Source organism: Gorilla gorilla, chromosome 17, assembly GCF_029281585.2.
Source record: "Gorilla gorilla gorilla isolate KB3781 chromosome 17, NHGRI_mGorGor1-v2.1_pri, whole genome shotgun sequence".
In the NCBI taxonomy this organism is placed as follows: Eukaryota; Metazoa; Chordata; class Mammalia; order Primates; family Hominidae; genus Gorilla; species Gorilla gorilla.
Genome location: NC_073241.2, coordinates 110108775 through 110132487, shown reverse-complemented (window position 1 = coordinate 110132487; position 23713 = coordinate 110108775). Strand labels below are relative to the sequence as shown.

The 23713-nt window shown below is 43.9% G+C and overlaps 1 long non-coding RNA gene across 8 annotated transcripts; it reads right to left on the bottom strand.

Moving 5' to 3' along the window:
• Positions 1 to 1921: 1921 nt before the first annotated feature.
• On the bottom strand, positions 1922 to 20495 carry LOC134757385 (uncharacterized). 8 transcript variants are annotated; one of them, XR_010131267.1, is made up of 7 exons: positions 20429 to 20495; positions 18220 to 18278; positions 16645 to 17136; positions 12020 to 12142; positions 9518 to 10168; positions 8609 to 8673; positions 1922 to 2097 (listed from the first exon to the last, which is right to left on the bottom strand). It is a non-coding gene; the product is annotated as an uncharacterized lncRNA (long non-coding RNA). The 8 variants fall into 8 exon arrangements; XR_010131266.1 differs by lacking the exon at positions 1922 to 2097 and having other exon boundaries at positions 7652 to 8673; XR_010131265.1 differs by lacking the exons at positions 1922 to 2097; positions 8609 to 8673 and having other exon boundaries at positions 8768 to 9714; positions 10052 to 10168.
• Between the last annotated feature and the right edge of the window lie 3218 nt (positions 20496 to 23713).

The window sequence follows — 23713 nt, the reverse complement described above, 5'->3', positions numbered from 1 at the left end:
GTGAGCAAAGGGGAGTGGCTGTAAATACAGACGAAGCTTCCCTCACTCCCTCACTCCACACCACTCACCTCCTGCTGTGTGGCTCCCTACGGCTCCATGGCTCAGGGGTTGGGGACCCCTGCTCAAGTGCATCCAAAGCGACCCTTCCCACACCAGTCTTCATAGTGGTCAAGGGCAGCAACCACTTAGCTCCCAAGGCATGTGCCTCAGCTGGCATTTTGTCACAATCAACAGTAAGTGGTAGCTTGAGTCATTGTGAGGTCACTTCCTGGAAATCACCAGCATCCCATTTCCCACTGGCAAAGAGCTCAGCACTGCCCCCTGGGAAACCAAACCTATGCCCAAATCCCATCTGTGTGGGTTTATCTCCTGGGACCCTTCCTAACATATTAGTCAGAGTCCAATCAGGAAGCATAAACCACTCAAAAGTTTAAAGTGGTAAAATTTAATACGGAGAATTATTCATTATAACAGGTGAACAGCATAATGAGAGATTGGCTAGCACAAAGTAAAGAGAACTCTAGAGAATACAGGACTAGCCCAGGCCAGGCATGGTGGCTCATGCCTGAAATTCCAGCAATTTGAGAAGCTAATGCACGAGGATTGCTTAAGGCCAGGAGCTAGAGACCGGTCTGGACAGCACAGTGAGAACCTGTCTCTATCCAAAAGAAGAAAAAAGTTAGCTGGGAGTGGTGGTGCACACTTGTAGTCCCAGCTACTCGGAATGCTGAAGTTTGAGCCTGGGAGGTCAAGGCTGCAGCGAGGCATGATTATGCCACTACAGTCCAGCCTGGTGACAGAGCAAGACCCTGTCTCAAAGAACAAAACAACAAAAACCGTTTACAGACAGAAAAGAGATAGAGCTAATAAGCTGAGGAAAGATGTTGAAATGTGACAAGTAAAGTAACATGAGGTCTTTTATCTATTTAAAATAATCAAACAAAAAATGACTTACTAAATTATAATACCCTGTGCTGGCAAAGGTGCAGTGAAATGGGCACTTTCTTATACTATGAGGGGTGTTTACATTGTGTATAAGCCTTCCCGGGTAAAGCCTGTCAATTTTTTAAAATAATGGAGACAGGGTCTCACCATACTGCCATACTGCCTCCTCCAACTCTTGGCCTCAAGCAATCCTCCTCTCTTAGCCTCCCAAAGTGCTAAGATTATAGCTGGGAGGCACCCAAAACCCTGTCAATTTACATCAAGGGTAATGAGAATGTCCATTCACCATGACTCACAGTAATCTTACTTCTGGGGAGACAATTCAATCTAAACAAAAGGTCATCTGTACACACACAGTAAAAATCTGGGAGTAACTGAAGACAGAGTTGGTAAGTGAAATAAGAAACAGTTCTAAGAAATTAAACTATGATATCAATAGGCACCTGGTATAAAAGGTCAGTTGATGTTAGCTGCTACTTTTTTGTTGTTTTGAGACAGGGTCTCACTCTGTCACCCAGGCTGCAGTGCAGAGGCCTGATCATGACTCATTGCAGTCTCAGCCTCCCTGGGCTCAAGTGATCCTCCCACCTCAGCCTCCCAAGTAGCTGGGAATACAGGAACATGCCACCACACTAGGCTAATTCATGTATTTTTCTGTAGGGATGGTGACTCCCCCTTTGTTTCCAAGGCCTATCGCAAACTCTTGGCCTCAAGCCATCATCCTGCCTCAGCCTCCCAAAGTGTTGTGATTACCAGTGTGAGCCACCACACCTGGCCAGCTGCTACTTTTAGCAATATTATTATTATTATTCCACTCAATTAAAAATTATTATTTTCAAGGCTACGCAACAGTATGTATCCTACAGCGTAATTGTAAAATCATATACAGTCGCCGTCCCTCAGTATACAGAATTAGTTCCAGCCCCCATCTCTGCATATAGCAAAATCCATGCTTACTCACGTTTCACTCTCACCTCTCTGGAATCCACGTATACAAAAATTCCAAATATTAGTTGGGCATAGTGGCAAGCACCTGTAGTCTCAGCCACGTGGGAGGTTGAGGTGGGAGGATCGCTTCAGCCTGGAAGGTTGAGGCTGCAGTCAGCTGCGATAGCACTACTACACTCCAGCCTTGGACAACAGAGTGAGACCCTGTCTCAGAGAAAAAAAAAAACAAAATAAAACAGGTTAGAAATTGTAATGAGGTCTGTTGGGCAAAATTCCATATAAGCAAAGTATAAATAAATAAAGCAAATCGTGATAAATTAGTACGACTGACTTTCTGGAGTTTCTGACAATAAAAGTAAGGAAAATGCAGAACACAAAGACAGAGAGTAAAAAGAGAAATTAGGAAAGCATTCTACATGTTTAATAGGAAGACACTGGCCGTGTTCGTGCAACAGCAGTATGTCATGACATGACATACCTTGGAGAGAAGTTAACAGATGAGGAAGTTGATAAAAATCATCAGAGAAGCAAAATACTGGTAGCGACACTCAAGGAAACCACGAAATTTCCATAACTTATGTCAGCAAAGTGGGAATATTGTACAGTGTGTGTTGAAGTTCCTATACAACATTGTTTATCTGCCGTTTGTTTGTTTGTAAGGAATGTATATACTAAAAGTTCTTCTTGCTGTCAAAAGAATATGTGTGAATAAGTCATTTTAACTTATTCTTCTGTTTTTCTTTTATCTTCCTGCCATCATCCCACAGCCTTACTTTAGAAATTTTTTCTTTAGAAAATTGAACAAGTGCTCCTTGTGGTGGCACATACCTCGAGGATGGGAGGCAGGGGTGGAAGGGTCACTTGAGGCCACTAGTTTGACACCAGCCTGGCCAACAAAGTGAGACCCCATGTCTACAAAACAATTTAAAAATTAGCCAAGTATCGTCATGTATACCTACAGTCCTAGCTACTCAGGAGGCTCAGGTAGGAGTACCCTTAGCCCAGGAGTTCAAGGCTGCAGTGAGCTGTGATAGCACTACTGTACTCAAGCCTGGGTGACAGGGTGAGACTCCCATCTCCTAAAATAAAAAACAAAGAAAAAAAGTAGTTCAAGTATCAAGCTGTATGTGGCTTAGTCTGAATATTTGTAAACTAGAAATTCTCAATCTTTTGGGGTCTAACATCCCTTTACCTTTTTTAACTTTATTGAAGATCTCTAAGACTATCTCTTTCTGTAGATAATTATATTAAAACTAGAAAATAAGACCCAAATTTTTAAATATTATTCATCACATATTAAAGCCATTACATGTTGATATAAGATTTTAAAAATATTTAATATTCATTACATATTAATAATAAAACCATTACATGTTGATATAATACTTTTTTTTCTTTGAGACAAAGTCTTGTTCTCTTGCCCAGGCTGGAGTGAAGTGGCTCAATCTCAGCTCATTGCAACCTCCGCCCCGCAGGTTCAAGTGATTCTCCTACCTCAGCCTCCCAAGTAGCTGGGATTACAGGCGTCCACTACCATGTGCAGCTAATTATTGTATTTTCTTTGTAGAGAAGGAGTTTCACCATGTTGGCAAGGCTGGTCTTGAACTCTTGACCTCAGATGATCCACCCTCCTGGGTCTCCCTAAGTGCTGGGATTACAGGTGTGAGCCACCGCGCCCACCCCGATTAATGTATCTTTTAAAACACTGATTAGCCACGCAACAACACCGGGCAGGGGTCTCCTCATTCCCAGCGATGCAAACCCCACTGCACGGCTGAGGGGTTTCAAGGGCTGCAGAGCCAAAAGGCTCTGACTTGAGATATTATTTTACTTGTATTTTTATTTGTATTGTGAGACAGGTACTGCTCTGTCACCCAGACTGGAGTGCAGCTGTGCATTTACAGCTCGCTGCAGCCTCGACCTCCTGGGCTCAAGCCATCTTCCTGCCTCAGTTCCCCAGTAGCTGGTAGTACAGTTGAGTGTCACCATGCCTGGTTATTTTTTAAATTTTTTTGTAGAGTGAGGGTTCTTGCTATGTTGCCCAAGCTGGCCTCAAACTCCTGACCTCAAGAGATCTGCCCACTTCAGCCTCCTGAGTAGCTGAAACTACAAGTACACATCACCATGCCTAGCTACATTTATTTAATTTTGAAAAATATTTTTGTAAAGAGCAGATCTTGCTGTGTTGTCCAGGCTGGTCTTGAACACCTGCCCTTAAAAGATACTCGAACCTCTGCTTACCAAAGAGCTGGGACTACAGGCATGAGCCATTGCAATCAGCCTGAAGAGATTTCTTTAATCTAGCATCCCATACTTGGTAGGATTGGGAAAGGCAGTAGTGTTTTCTAAATTACTTAATAATTTCAGTAACAATCAAACTCAACCTTGACCACTGCCTTCTCTCACACCCCATATCCGGTCTGTCAGGAAATCCTGTTGATTGTCTTCGATATCTACTAAAGATCCCCACCCAGCAACTCCCTGGCCTCCTCCCCTACTTCTCCCCTCTGACCATCTCTCAACACCACCACGACCCTGGTCAGGACCACCATCATCTCCCACCTGGATGTTGCCAAAGCTTGGCCCCCATGCTTCTATCACATCTTCCCACAGTCTTTCTCAACTCAGCAGCCAGAGAATGCTTTTAAATCGGGAGACAGATCATGTCGCCTCTCTGCTCAGAACCCTCCCGCAGTTCCCATCTCAGTCAGAGTAAAAGCCAAAGCCCCAGCAATAACCTCCCAGGGCTTATGTGATCTGTACTGATCCCCACCCAGCAACTCCCTGGCTCCCTCCCCTAATTCTCTTCCTCTCTCCATCTGCTCCATGGGCCTCCTTCCAGAGCCAGAGACACACCTCAGACAGTTTATTCTATTGTTTCTGCCTACAATCCTCTTCCCTCAGCACCTTGGCCACCTCCTTCCCCTCCTTCAAATCCTTACTCAATTTTCACTTAGGAGGCCACCCCTGACTATTCTATTTAACATTACCATCTGTCCCCATGCCCGCCATGCTCATTTCTTCTTTCTTTACTTTCTTCTTTCTTTTTTTCAAGATCTCACTGTCACCAAGGCTGGAGTGCAGTGGCAAAATCACAGCTCACTGCAACCTCAAATTTCCAGGCTCAAGCGATCCTCCCACCTCAGCCTCCCGAGTACCTGGGACTCCAGGTTCATGCCACCATGCCTGGCTAAATTTTTTAGTATTTTATTTTATTTTATTTTATTTTGAGACAGAGTTTCACTCTTCTTGCCCAGGCTGTAGTGCAACGGTGCGATCCCGGCTCACTGCAACCTCCACCTCCCAGATTCAAGTGATTCTCCTGCCTCAGCCTTCCAAGTAGCTGGGATTACAGGTGTGTGCCACCACGCCCAGCTAATTTTTGTATTTTTAGTAGAGCCGGGGTTTCACAATGTTGGCCAGGCTGGTGTCAAACTCCTGACCTCAGGTAATCTGCCCACTTCGGCCTCCCAAAGTGCTGGAATTACAGGCGTGAGCCACCATGCCTGGCCAATTTTTTCATTTTTTGTAGAGACAAGGTCTTACTATGTTGCCCAGACTGGTCTTGAACTCCTGGCCTCAAGTGATCCTCCTGCCTAAATTCCTAAAGTGCTGGGATTACCGGCATGAGCCATCATGCCTGGCTTCATGTTCATTTCTTCTTGCTGCTGCAACATAGTTTGCAGTTTCCTACATTTAGTGGCTTAAAGCACCACAAATCTACCATCTTACAGTTCTAGGGGCCAGAAACCCAAACTAGGTCTATTAAGGCTAAAGTCAAGGTGTCAGCAGGGCTGCATTCCTTCTGGAGACTCTAATATGTTCCCTTGGCTTTTCCAGCTTCTAGAAGCCACCCCCATTCCCTGGATCATGGCCCCTGACTCCATCTTCAAAGCCAGAGGTGAAGCATCTTCAAATCTCCCTCTCTTACCTCTGCTTTCATCACCACATCTCCTGCTCCAATTCTGAGTCTCCTACTCTCTTTTTTTTATAAAGACCCTTGTGATTGCTGGGCATGGTGGCTCCCACCCAGAATCCCAACACTTTGGGAGGTCAAGGCAGGAGGAACACTTGAGGCCCGAAGTTTGAAACTAGCACGAAAAACACAGTGAGACCACCCCCTCTAGAAAAAAATAAAAATAAATATTAGCCCGACATGGTGGTATGCGCCTGTAGTCCCAGCTCCTTGAGAGGCTGAGGTGAGACAATCGATTTAGCCCAGGAGTTTGAGATCAGCCTGGACAACATAACTCAATCTCATCTCTACAAGGACGAGGTGGGAGGATCACTTGAGCCCAGGAATTTGTGGCCAGCCTGGGCAACAAAAGAAGACCCCATCTGGCCAACACGGCCAACCTGGCCACCATGGCAAAACTCTGACTCTACAAAAATGAGCTGGGCATGGGTGACATGCATGTGTAGTCCTAGCTACTTGGGAGGTTGAGATGGGAGGATTGCTTGATCTCAGGAGGCCAAAGCTATAGTGAGCTATGATCACACCACTGCACTCCAGCCTGGATGACACAGGAGATTCTGTCTCAAAAAAAAGAAAAGAAATATATATTTAATCTCTGTCCCTGGTTCCTGGCACAGAGCTTCTAAAGCTCTTACAAAGACCTCAGTGATAGATGTGACAGGAACATCTTTTGTTTTAATATTTGGTCTTGGTCCAAGGTTTCTAACACAAGAGCCTCTAAGAACTTGGGATCTCCAGCATGGTAAGAATGCATTTGGGGATGTTGTTGAGATGACTGGGTGACTGCAAGCTCCTAAATTTCTTCAAGAGGAGGGCTGATTACCACGCAACCACATGGTAAGAGGCTTGGAACTTTCAGCCTCATGCACTGAACTCCAGGAGGAAGAGGGGCTGGAGACCGACTTAATCACCAACAGCCAAAGATTTTATCAATCATGCTTGCATAATAAAGCCTCCATAAACACCCTGAACGGGGTTTGCAGAGCTTTCAGGGTTGCTGGACACAGGAGATGCTGGGAGGGTCGCATGTTCAACAGAGGGCATGGGAGCTCTGTGCCCCTCCGAACTTAATTTGCCCTGGGTATCTTTCTTTTTTTTGAGACAGGATCAGGCTCTTTTGTCCAAGCTAGAGTGCAGTGGCACAATCTCAGCTTACTGTAACCTAAGCCTCCCCAGTCCCCAGCTCAAGGTATCCTCTCATCTCAGCTTCCCTAGTAGTTGGAACTCTAGGTGCACAACACCACACCGGTTATTATTATTATTTTTTAATTTTTTATAGAGACAGGTTTTCACCATGTTGCCCAGGCTGGTCTCAAACTCCTGAGTTTAAGCGATCCTCCCACCTTGGCCTCCCAAAGTGCTGAGATTACAGGCATGAGCCACTGCATCCAGCATGCACGTCTCTTTCATTGACTGTTTCTGAGATGTATCCTTCACAATGAACCAGTAATAGGAAATGAACTGGCCAGATGTGGTGGCTCACATCTGTAATCCCAGCACTTTCAGAGGCTGAGGTGGGAGGATCACTTGAGACCAGGAATTTGTGGCCAGCCTGGCCAACACAACAAGACCCCATCTATACAAAAAATAAAAGAAACTAGCCAGATGTGGTGGTGCAGGCATGTAGTCTCAGCTACTAGGGAGGCTGAGGTGGGAGAACCACTGGAGCCCAGACAACCAAGGCTGCAATGAGCTATGACTGCACCATTGCACACCAGCCTGGGCAACAAAATAAGACCCTCTCTCTCAGAAAAAAAGAAAATAAACTGTTTTTCTGAGTTCTGAAAACTGTTCTAGCAAATTATTAAACCCAAGAAGACAGTTATGGGAACCCCCGATTGGTAACAGGTTGGTCAAAAGTATGGTGACAACTTAGGACTTGCCATTGGCATCTGAAGTGAGGATGGCCTCGTGGGACTGAGCCCCTAACTTGTGGGGTCTGTGCTAACTCCAGGTAGTGTCAGAATAAAGTCATGGGATACCCAGTTAATATCCAGAGCACTGAAGAATTTGGTGTAGAAACTCCATACATACATTCAGTCAGAAGTGTGTGAGTAGAGACAAACATGGGCTTTTCTGTCACCTACCTGCTTAACTGCATAGGAGAGGCAATATGTGGTGCTCATGAACAAAGCAAACATTAAAGTCAGACCAGACCCAACATTTGACTCAGTCTTAATATCCAGGTGAGCCTGCACAAATCATTCATTATTCCTAAGGCTTCATCACTCCATTCATAAAATGGAGATAACTGTGGCACCTACATGTGATTCTGTGAGAATTAACGAAATATTATGCTTGGGGTTATTGTGATCATTATACCTGTTCCAAACTATTTGACAAGGACAGTGATGGATGAAGACATCAAAAAATCAGAAACTGCAATGAGGTCTCTCAGGCAAAATTCCATACAAGCAAATTACTGTGTCTACAAAGCATTCCTGCCACACTTAATTCACCATTCCCTGAACAAAATACGCCATCTTCGTTGTTCAGGTCTGTACGGTGCTGGTTTCCCTTCCTGGGCAGTTTGCGCTATCCCATCCCGGCCCATTCCCCATCCCTCCACCTCCCCCTTCCCTCCCCACTCTCATACAACTCTTCCTCATCTTTCAGGACTTGGCTTCAATGTCACCTTAACTGGAAGCTTCTCTCACTCTCCAGAAGAGCTTCCCATTGCACTTGATGCATGCACTATTATTTGATCATTTTTAAGTTACAGTCCAAATCTTTTTGTACCTGAATAACATGTTGCCCAGTCAGTCTCTCTTCCTGGATTCAGAAGTCCTTCATAGTAGATCCAGCTGGAAGTGACAAAAAGACATCTTTTGACATAAACGGATGACACAGACAGACATAAATTCTTAAATGTCTTAAATGTTATGTGAAAATTAAACAGAATTCAAAGACTTCTGGGGAACACGTAGGAAGTTACTGGGAATGTCATAAAGGGTTAATTTGTATTTTATTTTATTTTTTGAGACAGTCTCATTCTGTCACCTAGGCTGGAGTGCAGTGGTGCAATCAGGCTCACTGCAGCCTTGACCACCTGGGCTCAAGTAATCTCACTTAATTTTTATTTGGTTTAAGAAAGTCTTGGTTGAGGGTGGTGGCTTATGCCTGTAATCTCAGCACTTTGGGAGGCTGAGAGAGGTATATTACTTGAGGCCAGGAGTTTGAGATCAGCCTGGGCAATATATTAAGACCCTGCCTCTACCAAAAAACAGAGTGAATGTGTGGAAGACAATTTTTCCACAGACTGGGAGTGAGGGAATAATTTCAGGATGATTCAAGTGCATTACATATATTGTGCACTTTATTTCTATTATTACTACATAGTAATATATAATGAAATGATTCTACAACTCACTATAATGTAGACTCAGTGGGATCTCTGAGCTTGTTTTCCTGCAACTAGACTGTCCATCTGGGGTGATGGGAGACAGTAACAGAATATCAGGCATTAGATTCTCATAAGGAGTACACAACCTAGATCCCTCACATGCACACTTCACAACAGAGTTTGTGCTCCTATGAGAATCTAATGCTGCTGCTGATCTGACAGGACATGGAGCTCAGGTGGTCATGCAAGCGATGGGAGGGGCTAGAAATACAGATGAAGTTTCCCTTCACTCGCCTGCTGCTCACCTCCAGCTCTGTGGCCCTGTGGTTGGAGACCGCTGCTCAAGTGCATTTGAAAGGATCCATCCCACGCCATTCTTCAGAGTCATCTTTACTGCTGCAGTGGTCAACTTGTAGCACCCCTAAGCTCGCAGGACATATACTTCAACTGGCATTTCACAATCAACAGTATGTGGCAGCTTGAGTCATTGTGAGCTCACTTCCTGGAAATCACCAGCATCCCATATCCCATTAGCAAGGAGCTCAGCACTGCTCCTTGGATAACCAAACCTATTCCCAAATCCCATCTGTGTGCGTCTATCTCCTGGTACCCTTCCTAGCATCAATTCTGTATTTGTAGGAGTCCAATCAGGAGACACAAACCACTCAAAAGTTTAAACTAGAATGAGCAAGATGGCTCACACCTGTAATCCCAGCACTCTGGGAGGCCAAGGTGGGTGGACTGCTTTGAGCTCAGGAGTTTGAGAACAGTCTGGGAAACACGGCGAAACCTCGTCTCTACAAAAAACACAAAAATCAGCTGGGTGTGGTGGCACTTACCTGTAATCCCAGCTACTCGGGAGGCTGAGGCAGGAGAATTGCTTGAGCCTGGCAGGTGGAGGCTGCAGTGAGCAGAGGTTGTGCCACTGTACTCCAGCCTGGGTGACAGTGTGAGACCTGGTATCAAAAAGAAAAAACGTATATATATGTATATAAGTAAATTTAATATAAAAAGTATTAATTTTGGCCAGGCAAAATGGCTCATGCCTGTAATCCCAGCACATTGGGAGGCCAAGGCAGACAGATCACCTGAGGTCAGGAGTTCGAGACCAGCCTGACCAGCATAGAGAAACCCCATCTCTACTAAAAATACAAAATTAGCTGGGCATGGTGGCACATGCCTGTAATCCCAACTACTCGGGAGGCTGAGGCAGGAGAATCGCTTGAACCCGGCAGGTGGAGGTTGCGCTGAGCCGAGATAGCGCCATTGCACTCCAGCCTGGGCAGCAAGAGTGAAACTCCATCTCAAAAAAAAAAAAAAAAAAGATTAATTTTTACAGAGGATCAGCACAATGAGGGACACACTAGCACAAAGTAAAGACAACTCTAGAGAATACGGAACTAGCAGAGGCCAGGCATTGTGGCTCATGCCTGTAATCCCAGCAATTTGGGAAGCCTAGGCAGGAGGATCGCTTGAGGCCAGGAGTAGGAGACCAATCAGTGCTAAATAGTGAGACTCTGTGTGTACCAAAAAAAAGAGACATTAGCCAGGTGTGATGGTGGTGCACACCCGTAGTTCCAGCTACTTGGGAGTCTGGGATGGGAGAAATCCCTTGAGCCTGGGAAGTCTACACTACAGTGAGCCAAGATTGTGCCACTGCACTCCAGCCTGGGCGACAGAGTGAGACCCTGTCTTAGAAAGAAAAAAGAAAAGAAAGTGTTAATCCCCCTATGGGAATCTCCTCTTCTCCTGCCCTCTCTGGAACCTCACTTGTCAGTTCTTCCTCCCACTTTCCTGTATCTTTAACCTATCCCCCACTTTTAGCTCCTTCCCATCATCATTTGAATTACTCAAACTTCTTCTGTTTTAAAAACCTCTCCCTAAACTCAGGGAGAGGTCTCCTGCACACCCATTGAGCCATCTGCTCTCCCTGGTGCCTTCTCTATAGCAGCCTGAGCCATGTCTCTAATCCATGAATCTCATCATGTTACTCCCCCATTTACATCACTTCTCCTTGCCTCAGGGATTAAGTCCAAACTCCTTAACAGCCCCTGCTCTGCCCTGCCTTGCAAGGCAGCCTCACTGCTTGCCCCTCTCCATTTCATCTGCTATGGAGTCCAACTGAGCCTCATCTGCCCCTTGAACACACACTCTTTCTCCTCTGGGAGTCTCTGAAGTGGGTAATATCCTCTGCTTATAATATGCTTCCCCTTAAACCTCTACTCTCTTCCTAGCTAGCTTCGACTCCTCTGTCACTTGTCTGCTTTGGCATCACCTCCTCATAGAAGACTTCTTTGACTCCCGAGATTCTCAGGAGCATGGCAGGTGAAGTGCTCCTCCCATGAATGGATGGAGATTAGGGAGTGTGTGTTATTCATGCTTAATTCACCAGTGCTTAGCTGAGTACCTGGCATAAAATAGTTACTGTGGTGGCCAAAGTAATAACCCCCACCACCACCAATTGCTCATGTCCTATGTTACACAGCACAATTACATAGGAAGGGAGAATTAAGAGTGCAGATAAAATTAATGTTGCTCATCAGCTGACCTTAAAACAAGATTATCCTGGAGTATCTAGGAGAGCCCATGTAATTACAAGCATTCTTTAAAACTGGAAGAGGGAGGCAGAAGGTTAAGAACCAGAGACGGTGGGCACAATGGCTCATGCCTGTAATACCAGTACTTTGGGAGGCCAGGGCAGGAAAATCCCTTGAGTGCAGGAGTTCAAGGTCAGCTGTGGCAACATACTGAGGTCCCATCTCTACAACAAAATAAAAACAAAATTCACTGAGTGTCACGATGCTTACCTGTAGTCCCAGCTAGGGGAAGGCTGACATGGTAGGATTGCTTGAGCCTGGGAGTTTGAGGCTATAATGAGCCATGATAGGAGCACTGAACTCCATCCTGAGTGACAGGGCAAGGTCCTGTTTCTGAAGAAAAAAAGGACATTGGAATCAGGGTCCTCTCCATCCTGAGGTGCCTACAAGGCATCTCTCTCTGCAAACGAGTAAACATCACCCTCCAACTCCTTACAGAGTGGAGCAACAGGAAAACTCCTTCACCTCATTTCTGTGCTGCTTGGGAGGCCTGGACAGCCCAATAACCAGCTCCTTGCTGATGAAGCAATCAGGAAATGGCTCGAGTTGAGCTAAGGAGAATTTGGGTCCTTCTTTTGGTTCTCAGTAGGCAGGGTAGGGGCCAGGCATGGTGGCTCATACCTGTAATCCTTGCACTGTGGGGGGCCAAGGTGAGAGGATTGCTTGAGGCCAGGAGCTCAAGACCAGCCTGGACAACATAGAAAGACCTGGGTGGCATACACCTGTGGTCCCTACTACTTGGTAGGATGAGGTGGGAGGATTGATCACTTGATCCCAGGAGTTTCAGGCTGCAGTGAGCCATGATCACACCACTGCACTTCAGCCTGGGTGACAGAGCCAGACCATGTCACAAAAAGTTAGAAAGAAAAAAAAAAGAGAGAGAGGGAGACAGACTATACACAGGCACCACCACATTTGGCTAATTTTTAAATATTCTGTAGAGACAAGGTCTTGCTATGTTGCCCAGGCTAGTCTAAAACTCCTGGCATCAGGTTGGGCATGGTGGCTCATGCTTGTAATCCCAGCACTTTGGGAAGCTAAGGCAGGCAAATCACCTGAAGTCTGGAGTTTGAGACCAGCCTGGCCAACATGGTGAAACTCTGACTCTATCAAAAATACAAAAATTAGCTGGGCAGTAGTGGCGTGTACCTGTAGTCTCACCTACTCGGGAGGCTGAGGCAGGAGAATCACTTGAACCTGGGAGGTGGAGGTTGCAGTGGACCCCATCACTGCACTCCACCCTGGGTGACAGAGCAAGACTCTGTCAAAAACAACAACAACAATAACAAAAACAAAACAACAACAACAAAAAAAAAAACTCCTGGCATCTAGACATCTTCCTGTCTTAGCCTCCTAATGCCCTGGGATTATACTGTTTCCTATAATTGAAGACACTTGTTCTTATACTGCTTTAAGGTATAAAGGAAGAAAAAAAAACGGATAATGGCAAATGTTGGTGAAGGCCGGGCATGGTGGCAGCCTGTAATTCCAGAACTTAGGGAGGCTGATGAACTTAGGTAGAACCTTGTTTACTAGAGTATTAGGCATGGGTTTGGGCAACTATTCTAACCAGAGAAACTGGCTTCAGTGACGGCAAGTTGGCAATCCAAGGTATAGCATGCATAGGGCTGGCAAAATTCAGGGTGACTGAAGCAAAAGCTTCAGAACCAGAAAGACCACATCTGGGGGTAGAGCACAAAACTCTCAAGAGATGAATCTTTGTAAGAGTGAGGCAGAACTATATAGCAGTTTTAGGAGATCTGTTGGTGCCCAGCAAGAGCTCCAAATGGGCTATATGCAGGGATGCAGGCTGTAGTCTCAGGAGAGGAGGTTCACAAAAGTCATTCAGTCCAAGACCTCAAACTCTGTTCTCTACTAAAAGGAATCAAGTTTCCCTAGAGAAATGGCTGACTCCATGTATGGTGCAGTATATTGATCCTGGAACATCTTTTTTGCCAGAAAGCAAGGAAGCCATCAAAGTCCAACAGGATCACGTCAAAAAGTCACGAAAGTCAACTTGAAGAGATAATTATTAACCTAGATGAGACAATGTAAGCATCCAAAACAATAAAGACTGCAATGACCTGAAATACATCAAATGCAAACAATAATCTATGAGTTCATAATGGTATTCAGAAAAAAAAACTACTGGTCATTAGAGGGAAGGTTACTAGGTCACTAACTTACTACTCTGAAAAGTGACTTAAGATGAGAGGTAGGGTGGAGAATTAGCTATTTATTCAGTCTTTCCTGTACAAACATAAATTTTTAGGGAGATTGAAGCAGACGAAACAAATCTGGAAAAATGGAGGTAACTGCTTAATCTGCGGGTTGGGTGCATGGAGGTTCAACATATTTCTTTTGTGTATATTTGAACCCCCTACAAAAAAACCACAAGACAGAATGTGAGCCAAGCAGCTTAGGGTTTAGGCAAGGCTTCTGCCTATAAGAGACACCAGGATATGAGGGGTAGTTTTAGCCCTAATGGGCTGAGCCAACTGGAGGTATATAGGGAAGTGCTAAATTGCAGAGGTATCATGTTGCCCAGCACTTGATCAAATCCTAGATCCTAGGTCTGCTTGGTAGCATGCTTCCTAGGTAGTGGATCTGAAGCTACCTATAGAACTTCCTTTGCAGTCATAATTCACTCAGAAACTACAAAAGTGCTTGCTCTTGAAAATGGAGTCTTTGTCCATTTCATGCTTCTATAAAAGAATACCACAGACTGCATAATTTATAAAAAGGAAAAAAGGAAGGAAAGAAAAAAGGAAGGAAGGAGGGAAGGAGGGAAAAAGGGAAGGAGGGAAGGAAAGGAAGGAAGGGAAAGAAGGAAAGGAAGGAAGGGAAAGAGAGAAAGAGGGAAGGAGGAAGGGAGGGAAGGAGGGAGGGAGGGAGAGAGAGAGGGAGGGAGGGGAAGGGAAGAAAAGGGAAGAGAAGGGAAAGGAGAAAGAAAAGGAAAGGAAAGGAATAAATTTTATTTCTTAACAGTTCTGGAGGTTAGGAAGTCCAAGGTTGAGGGGCCTGCATCTGGTAAGGGTCTTCTTGCTGCATCATCCCACTACAGAAGGCAGAAGGAAAAGAGAGTGCAAGAAAGCAAGAGGGCAAAAGGGGCTGAACTCTGTTTTATAATAAGCCCACTCTGTGATTACTAATCTATTACCACAATAACAACATTAACTCATTCATGAAGGCTATTTTATTAGGCCCCACATCCCAACTGTTGCATTGAGGATTGAGTTTCCAGCACATAAACTTTGGGGGACACATTTAAACCATAGCAGAGCACTTAGGTTAATTCAACTAAGAGGAGCTGGGAAAATCAAAGGCATGAGAAAGACAGCAAAAGCTAGCAGAGAGAAATGCATAGGTTAAGGAAAAAAGTCACAGTGAATCCTGTAGGGCAGGCTACTTTATCAAAAGCACCTAAAAAAGATCTCATTAACTCCCCCAGCTCACCTCCACCCACATCTAAAGAGCCACACACAGCACCACCAAAGGCAGCACAATGAGAACAGCATTCTCCTCAACAGACAAGCTGGGAGTATCTAGACACCTGACCTCAATAGCTCCAGAACAGCCCTAAAACATTTCCTCCCTAACCACCACTCAAGTCACCAGCTTGGAAAGTATTAAGAAAACCCAAATCCTGACACACCACTATGAAACAACTTAAAACAGCAAAGAACAACCCATTTAAACAGCAATGCCAGCTGTTGGGAAAAAAAGGAACAATGAGTAGAGGAGAAACAGAACTCTTGGGGTCCACCAAGACCCAGTCTCTCAGCTTCAGCACTTTTAAATGCAGAATCCATACCCCTCTGGGGCCTGTGGAGCTCCACAAGGCATGTCGTCCTCAAAGATAAATGAGCAGGCAAGCTGGCTAGAAAACCACTAAGGGTATTATTCTTTAAAGAATCTTTATAGGGTCAAAGAGGAATGAGTCTTAACTGGCTATGTGAACTCCCCACAGATTCTGAGGATGATGTCAGTATCCCTTTCCAGATGTGTTTAACACTTTGCAGTCACTTGTATTCCTGCCACTGAGTGACAGTGTTTTGCTAATTTGAACTGATTCCAGCTCACGCTGACCCCAGCTCCCTGGATGTTACCATTAGCCAAGACTGTCACCCATACTGTACCCTTTCAAAGAGTCCTAAAAACAGCTCTTCACCTACTCTTCCAAGACAAGTAAAAACGTCTGCCAAAGAAATGGGGAAAAAAGATTCAGAGAGTGAAAACAATTAATATACTAACAAGAGAGCAAAAAGCAAAAGGGGAGGAGAAACTAGGAAAATCATAGGTGGGCTCTCACCTATTTCCAAAGCTGGGCTAATGTCCTTTTGCTTGTGTCTGAATAAGGCACCAATTTTAAGCTGCTAATGAAAAAAAAAGAAAAAGAGAAAGAAGCAGGCCCAGGCTGGGCGCAGTGGCTCATGCCTGTAATCCCAGCACTTTGGGAGGCCGAGGCAGGTGGATCACCCAAGGTCAGGAGTTCTAGACCAGCCTGGTCAACATGGTGAAACACCATCTCTACTAAAAATACAAAAAATTAGCCAGGCATGGTGGCGCATGCCTGTAAATCCAGCTACTAAGGAGGCTGAGGCAGGAGAATTGCTTGAACCTGGAAGGCAGAGAATGTGGTGACCTGAGATCACGTCATTGCCCTCAAGCCACGGCAATGAGAACGAAATTCGGTAAAAACAAAACAAAACAAAACAAAACAAAACTACCATAAAATAACTCAGACTTAATTAAATACAACCCTAGTGGTGAATGATTAAAGATGGATTACTCATAACAGAGATAACAGTCCAATAAGAATCCAGGAATCTTACCTTTTAATAACAAAAAAATCCTTTCCTTCGAAAGTAACATCCTCTCAAGGCCAGGAATTCCATTAGTAGAAAGCCTTCCTAAAAAACAAAATTCCTGGCCAGGCATGGGTTCACGTCTGTAATCTCAGCACTCTGGAAGGCCGAGGCGGGAAGATCACTTGACGTCAGGAGTTCGAGACTGGCCCGGCCAACATGGTGAAACCCCATCTCCACTAAAAATACAAAAATTAGCCTGGTGTGGTGGTGGGCACCTGTAATCCCAGCGACTTGGGAGGCTAAGGCAGGAGAATTTCTTGAACCCAGGAGGCAGAGGTTGCAGTGACCAGCAAGGTTGCGCCACTGCACCCCAGCCTGGGCGATAAGAGTGAAAACTCCATCTCAAAAAAAAAAAAAAATTTCCTTTGGGAAGGCCTTCTACATAAAAATCTTCAACATGAGACTGGAAAAAAGGGTATGGGATCATCACCGGACCTTTGGCTTTTACAGCTCGAGCTATAAGAACAAAAAGAAAAAGGGATATCATTTAAACACAGTATGTAGAAAAGAATAATTATTGAATCTGTACTGGTCTTTAACTTTTACACTTTGATCTTTAATTCTGTTATTGTGATTGAGTCCAAAGAAAAATAGTATGAGTAAAATAAAAAGAACACCAAAAATGCTAATATTCTGTTTACCAAAGTCTGTAGTGAAATATCCCATTAAATCCAAGTGCAGTGACACACCCATAATCCCAAGCACTTTGGGAGGCTGAGGCGGGTGAATCTCCTGAAGTCAGGAGTTCAAGGCCAGCCTGGCCAACATGGTGAAACCCCAACTCTACTACAAATACAAAAATTAGGCAGGCGTGGTGGCAGAGGCCTGTAATCCCAGCTACTTAGGAGGCTGAGGCAGGGAGAATTGCTTGAACCCAGGAGGTGAGCTTGCCATGAGCTGAGATCATACCACTGCACTCCAGCGTGGGCGACAGAACAAAACTTCAACCTCCAAAAAAAAAAAAAAACAGCTAGCAGGTGACATTTGCTATGGGGAGACTAGGGATATGATCCTGCTGCAATCCTTCCATTTTAGTAAATCTAAACTGTGTGAATCCATTCTGTTTCGTCCCCACTCCACTCCAGAGCCAAAACAAGAAAATCAATTATATTTCTAGTTCTTTAAAAACATATCTAACTAAATCATCTACTTAAAAGATAATATGCATGGTTCCATACTCTAAAAGAAAACTTACGTCCTGCATATCATGGACATTTGATGAATGCTTATTCAGTTGACTGGTGTAGACTTCAATAATAACCTGTTCAATGCATTATGCCAGATGAATCTTGCATCTCAAAAGTAGAACAAATATTGTTCGTTCAGTTTTGTCTACCCATAAATGCAATATTCACTAATAAAAAGAAAATGTTTATTGCTCTAGAGAGTATGAGAATTTTGACAACATGAATTCTCCTGTCCTAGGACATAATTAATACTTAGAGGCATACTATTTCATGTGGAAGCCACCATTAAATCAATGTTAAGTGTTAATTACCTCACATAATCTTCTAATCTGACTTAAGACTGAAGACGTACCTCACAAAGCTGATTTATCAAGTTGTAAATCTTCACCTGTTGAATTCATAAGTTCATGTCTGAAAGGTGAGAATAAATATTTAATATTCACTAGACAATATTCAACAAAGTAATATCCACTAGTACATATTTAATATTTCATCATGAACTGCGGGTGTGAAGAGAAAAGACAGGCTGGGCACAGTGGCTCACACCTGTAATCCCAGCAGTTTGGGAGGCCGAGGCAGGCAGATCATGAGGTCAGGAGTTCAAGACCAGCCTGGCCAACATGGTAAAACCACGTCTGTACTAAAAGTACAATAATTAGCTGGGCATGGTGGCAGGCAACTGTAATCCCAGCTACTCGGGAGGCTGAGGCAGGAGAATTGCCTGAACCCAGGAGGTGGAGGTTGCAGAAACCATTATCACGCCACTGCATTCCAGCCTGGGCAAGAGAGCAAGATTCTGTCTCAATCAATCAATCAATAAAAATATAAGGAGGAAGCATTTACTGTGTATATGTCTGGTATTATGTGAAGCACTTTACTATCTTATCAAATCTTCGGGACAGATCTTCAGTTCTCATGACCACAAAAGAGGATACTAAAGCTCAGACAGGAGAAGAGACGTGGCCAGCCTGTGTCCCCAGGGCCTATGGTCTTACCACTAGGTTACAGTGTTTCCAGATATCACATGTTGTGAGGTTTTTGCTTTAAAATGAACCAAAATAAACCAAAGGTGAAAAAGGCATAAGCTATTAAAAAGTGGGAGAAACACTAAGAGAACCTTAAGCATGTAACTAAAAATATTATGGAAATGTTATTGAATTCATTAGCAAATTTAGTGCTAGGTTTTCATTGAGGAGTAGGTTATATTACTCATAATGAAGAAAAATGTTCATTTTAAGTACATTAACATAAATACCATCAATATTGTTTATCATGTTTAAATGTTCACTTAAAGCAATTCAGTTAAAATTCTGCATATCATACAATTTTATAGTTTGCTAGTAGGTTACAAGTAAATAGTCACCCAAATAAAAACATCATGTTTTCCACTGGTTGTTGCTCTTTTTAGGTGAGCATTTGATGTATACCAACAGAGAGAGGATAATAACAAATCGCTAATTTCTTTCATCACTATATAAAGGTGGCTTCAGGATAGAATAGTATCAGGGCGATGATGAATTTGAAATCTAACATCAATTCAGTGATGCATCAAGATAAAAGTAGAGACAATAGGGGCACCTTGGTGAGTACTGAACATTTTATTTATTTATTTATTTTGAGATGGAGTTTTGCTCTTTTTGCCCAGGCTAGAGTGCAATGGTGCAACCTCGGCTCACCGCAACCTCTGCCTCCTGGGTTCAAGCGATTCTCCTGCCTTGGCCTCCCGAAAAGCTGGGATTACAGACATGCGCCACCACACCCGTCTAATTTTGTATTTTTAGTAGAGACGGGGTTTCTCCATGTTGGTCAGGCTGGTCTCGAACTCCCGACGTAGATATCTGCCTGCCTTGGCCTCCCAAAGTGCTGGGATTACAGGTGTGAGCCACCGCGCCCAGATGAATTCCAAATTTAACAAAGCAGACTAAGAGAAACAATTCATTTAAAAAAATAATATTTGGCCAGGCATGGCAGCTCACACCTGTAATCCCAGCACTTTGGGAGGCTGAGGTGAGTGGATCAGGAGGTCAGCAGTTCAAGACCAGCCTAGCCAAGATCATGAAACCCCGTCTCTACTAAAAATACAAAAATCAGCCAGGCGTGGTGGCTGGTGCCTGTAATCCTAGCTGCTCAGGAGGCTGAGGCAGAGAACTGCTTGAACCCAGGAGGCGGAGGTTGCAGTGAGCCGAGATCGTGCCACTGCACTCCAGCCTGGGCGACAGAGTGAGGCTCCATCTCAAAATAAATAAATAAATAATTCAATGAAATCCCTAAGATCCAGGGCTTTGCAATAAATATGTAAATAAATTTCCAATCTCCATACTGAAAGTTTAAAAGAAATGCTAACTAATAACTAAAGAAATACAACTTTTCCTCAGCTTTGCAGCAATCTAGAAACAAAGTGTGTAGACACTACAAAGCACCTTACAAGGAGAAACGTGTAAGGATGGCATGACTCGCCAGCAGCCCTGGGATTGTCCACGGTACCCCCATGATGAACAGTAACTCCATTGTGTAAACGCCCATGAACATAAGATTACAGGACTTTTCCAGTTTAGACATACCATATTTTCTTTCAGACAATTCTTCAATTTGTTTACGTAGATCAGCGATAGGATGATTCCATTTCTCTGAAAATCAAGCAAAAGTTGCTTCTCAATACTACGTCCCTATGTCAGAGCAGCACTAACGTATAATGACTGACTTCATATATTTTACATTCAAACAGTCCATATCATTTTATTGCTTTCAAGAAAAAATTTCCCCTTTATGGTGGTTCTTAGAATTGCTTTAATGTGAGACTATTAGAGAAGCTGAAAAGCAGGAGGGCAGAAAAGTTCAATCAAATTAAACACAATAACAGGGAGGTCACAATAAGGAGGTCTCCAGGGGTCTTTTAGCAAACTTCCTAAAACATGTCTCAGCTGTGTGAAATAAGACTTTACAGCAGCCAGGTGCAGTGGTGCACGCCTCTAATCCCAGCACTTTGGCAGCAGAGGCAGGCGGATCACTTTGACCTCAGGGCAACACAGCCAAAACCCCCCTCCCTAGCCCTAACCCCACCCCATCACAACCAAAACTACAAAACAAAAGGGCATGGAAGCTGTATTGGAAGCGATGGTGTGGACTAGATCAGTGATAGGGCATGGTGTGGATATTACTACATTAGTATTGGAAGCGATGGTGTGGACTAGATCAGTGATACATCATGGTGTGGATATTATTATATTAGCACTGGAAGCGATGGTGTGGATTAGATCAGTGATAGGGCATGGTGTGGATATTATTACATTAGTATTGGAAGAGATGGTGTGGACTAGATCAGTGATAGGGCATCGTGTGGATATTACTACATTACTATTGGAAGCGATGGTGTGGACTAGATCAGTGATAGGGCATGGTGGGGATATTATTACATTAGTACTGGAAGCGATGGAGTGGACTAGATCAGTGATAGGGCATGGTGTGGATATTACTACATTAGTAGTGGAAGCGATGGTGAGGATTAGATCAGTGATAGGGCATGCTGTGGATATTACTACATTACTATTGGAAGCAATGGTGTGGACTAGATCAGTGATAGGGCATGGTGTGGATATTATTACATTAGTATTGGAAGCGATGGTGTGGATTAGATCAGTGATAGGGCATGGTGTGGATATTACTACATTAGCATTGGAAGCGATGGTGTGGACTAGATCAGTGTTAGGGCATGCTGTGGATATTATTACATTACTATTGGAAGCGATGGTGTGGACTAGATCAGTGTTAGGGCATGGTGTGGATATTATTACATTAGTATTGGAAGCGATGGTGTGGATTAGATCAGTGATATGGCATGGTGCGGATATTACTACATTAGTATTGGAAGCGATGCTGTGGATTAGATCATTGACAGGGCATGGTGTGGATATTACTACATTAGTATTGGAAGCGATGGTGTGGACTAGATCAGTGATAGGGCATGGTGTGGATATTACTACATTAGTATTGGAAGTGACGGTGTGGATTAGATCAGTGATAGGGCATGGTGTGTATATTATTACATTAGTATTGGAAGTGATGGTGTGGACTAGATCAGTGATAGGGCATGGTGTGGATATTACTACATTAGTATTGGAAGCGATGGTGTGGACTAGATGAGGGATAGGACATGGTGTGGATATTACTACATTAGTAGTGGAAGCGATGGTGCGGATTAGATCAGTGATTGGACATGGTGTGGATATTACTACATTACGATTGGAAGCAATGGTGTGGACTAGATCAGTGATAGGGCATGGTGGGGATATTACTACATTAGTATTGGAAGTGATGGTGTGGATTAGATCAGTGATAGAGCATGGTGTGGATATTATTACATTAGTATTGGAAGCGATGGTGTGGACTGGATCAGTGATAGGGCATGGTGTGGATATTACTACATTAGTACTGGAAGTGATGGTGTGGATTAGATCAGTGATAGGGCATGGTGTGGATATTATTACATTAGAATTGGAAGCGATGGTGTGGATTAGATCAGTGATAGGGCATGGTGGGGATATTATTACATTGGTATTGGAAGCGATGGTGTGGACTAGATCAGTGATAGGGCACGGTGTGGATATTACTACATTAGTATTGGAAGCGATGGTGTGGACTAGATCACTGATAGGGCATGGTGTGCATATTACTACATTAGTATTGGAAGCGATGGTGTGGACTAGATCAGTGATAGGGCATGGTGTGGATATTATTACATTACTATTGGCAGTGATGGTGTGGATTAGATCAGTGATAGGGCATGGTGTGGATATTATTACATTAGTATTGGAAGCGACGCTGTGGACTAGATCAGTGATAGGGCATGGTGTGGATATTATTACATTAGTATTGGAAGCGATGGTGTGGACTAGATCAGTGATAGGGCATGGTGCGGATATTACTACATTAGTATTGGAAGCGATGGTGTGGATTAGATCAGTGATAGGGCATGGTGTGCATATTACTACATTAGTATTGGAAGCGATGGTGTGGACTAGATCAGTGATAGGGCAAGGTGTCGATATTATTACATTAGTATTGGAAGGGATGGTGTGGATTAGATCAGTGATAGGGCATGGTGTGGATATTACTACATTAGTATTGGAAGTGATGATGTGGCTTAGATCAGTGATAGGGCATGGTGTGGATATTACTACCTTAGTATTGGAAGCGATGGTGTGGATTAGATCAGTTATAGGGCATGGTGTGGATATTATTACATTAGTATTGAAAGCGATGGTGTGCACTAGATCAGTGATACGGCATGGTGTGGATATTACTACATTAGTATTGGAAGCGATGGTGTGGATTAGATCAGTGATAGGGCATGGTGTGGATATTATTACATTAGTATTGGAAGTGATGGTGTGGACTGGATCAGTGTTAGGGAATGGTGTGGATATTACTACGTTAGTATTTGAAGCGATGGTGTGGACTAGATCAGTGATTGGGCATGGTGTGGATATTACTGCATTAGTATTGGAAGCGATGGTGCGGATTAGATCAGTGTTAGGGCATGCTGTGGATATTATTACATTAGTATTGGAAGGGATGGTGTGGATTACATCAGTGTTAGGGCATGGTGTGGATACTATATGGCTGTTAGGGCACGGTGTGGATATCATAGTAATGTAGGGCACAGTGTGATTATTATATTAGAGGCCACTGTAAGAATATATATTAGCAGCCACTGTGTCTTGGACATTGACAATGATGTTAGGGTGTACTCCAAACAGTGAGATTTGGGGGTTTTATTTTTCTAGATGGATTTCTTCCTCTGCTGAGTGCTCTAAAGACTCACTCCTTGGCACTCAGGGCCGTGGACA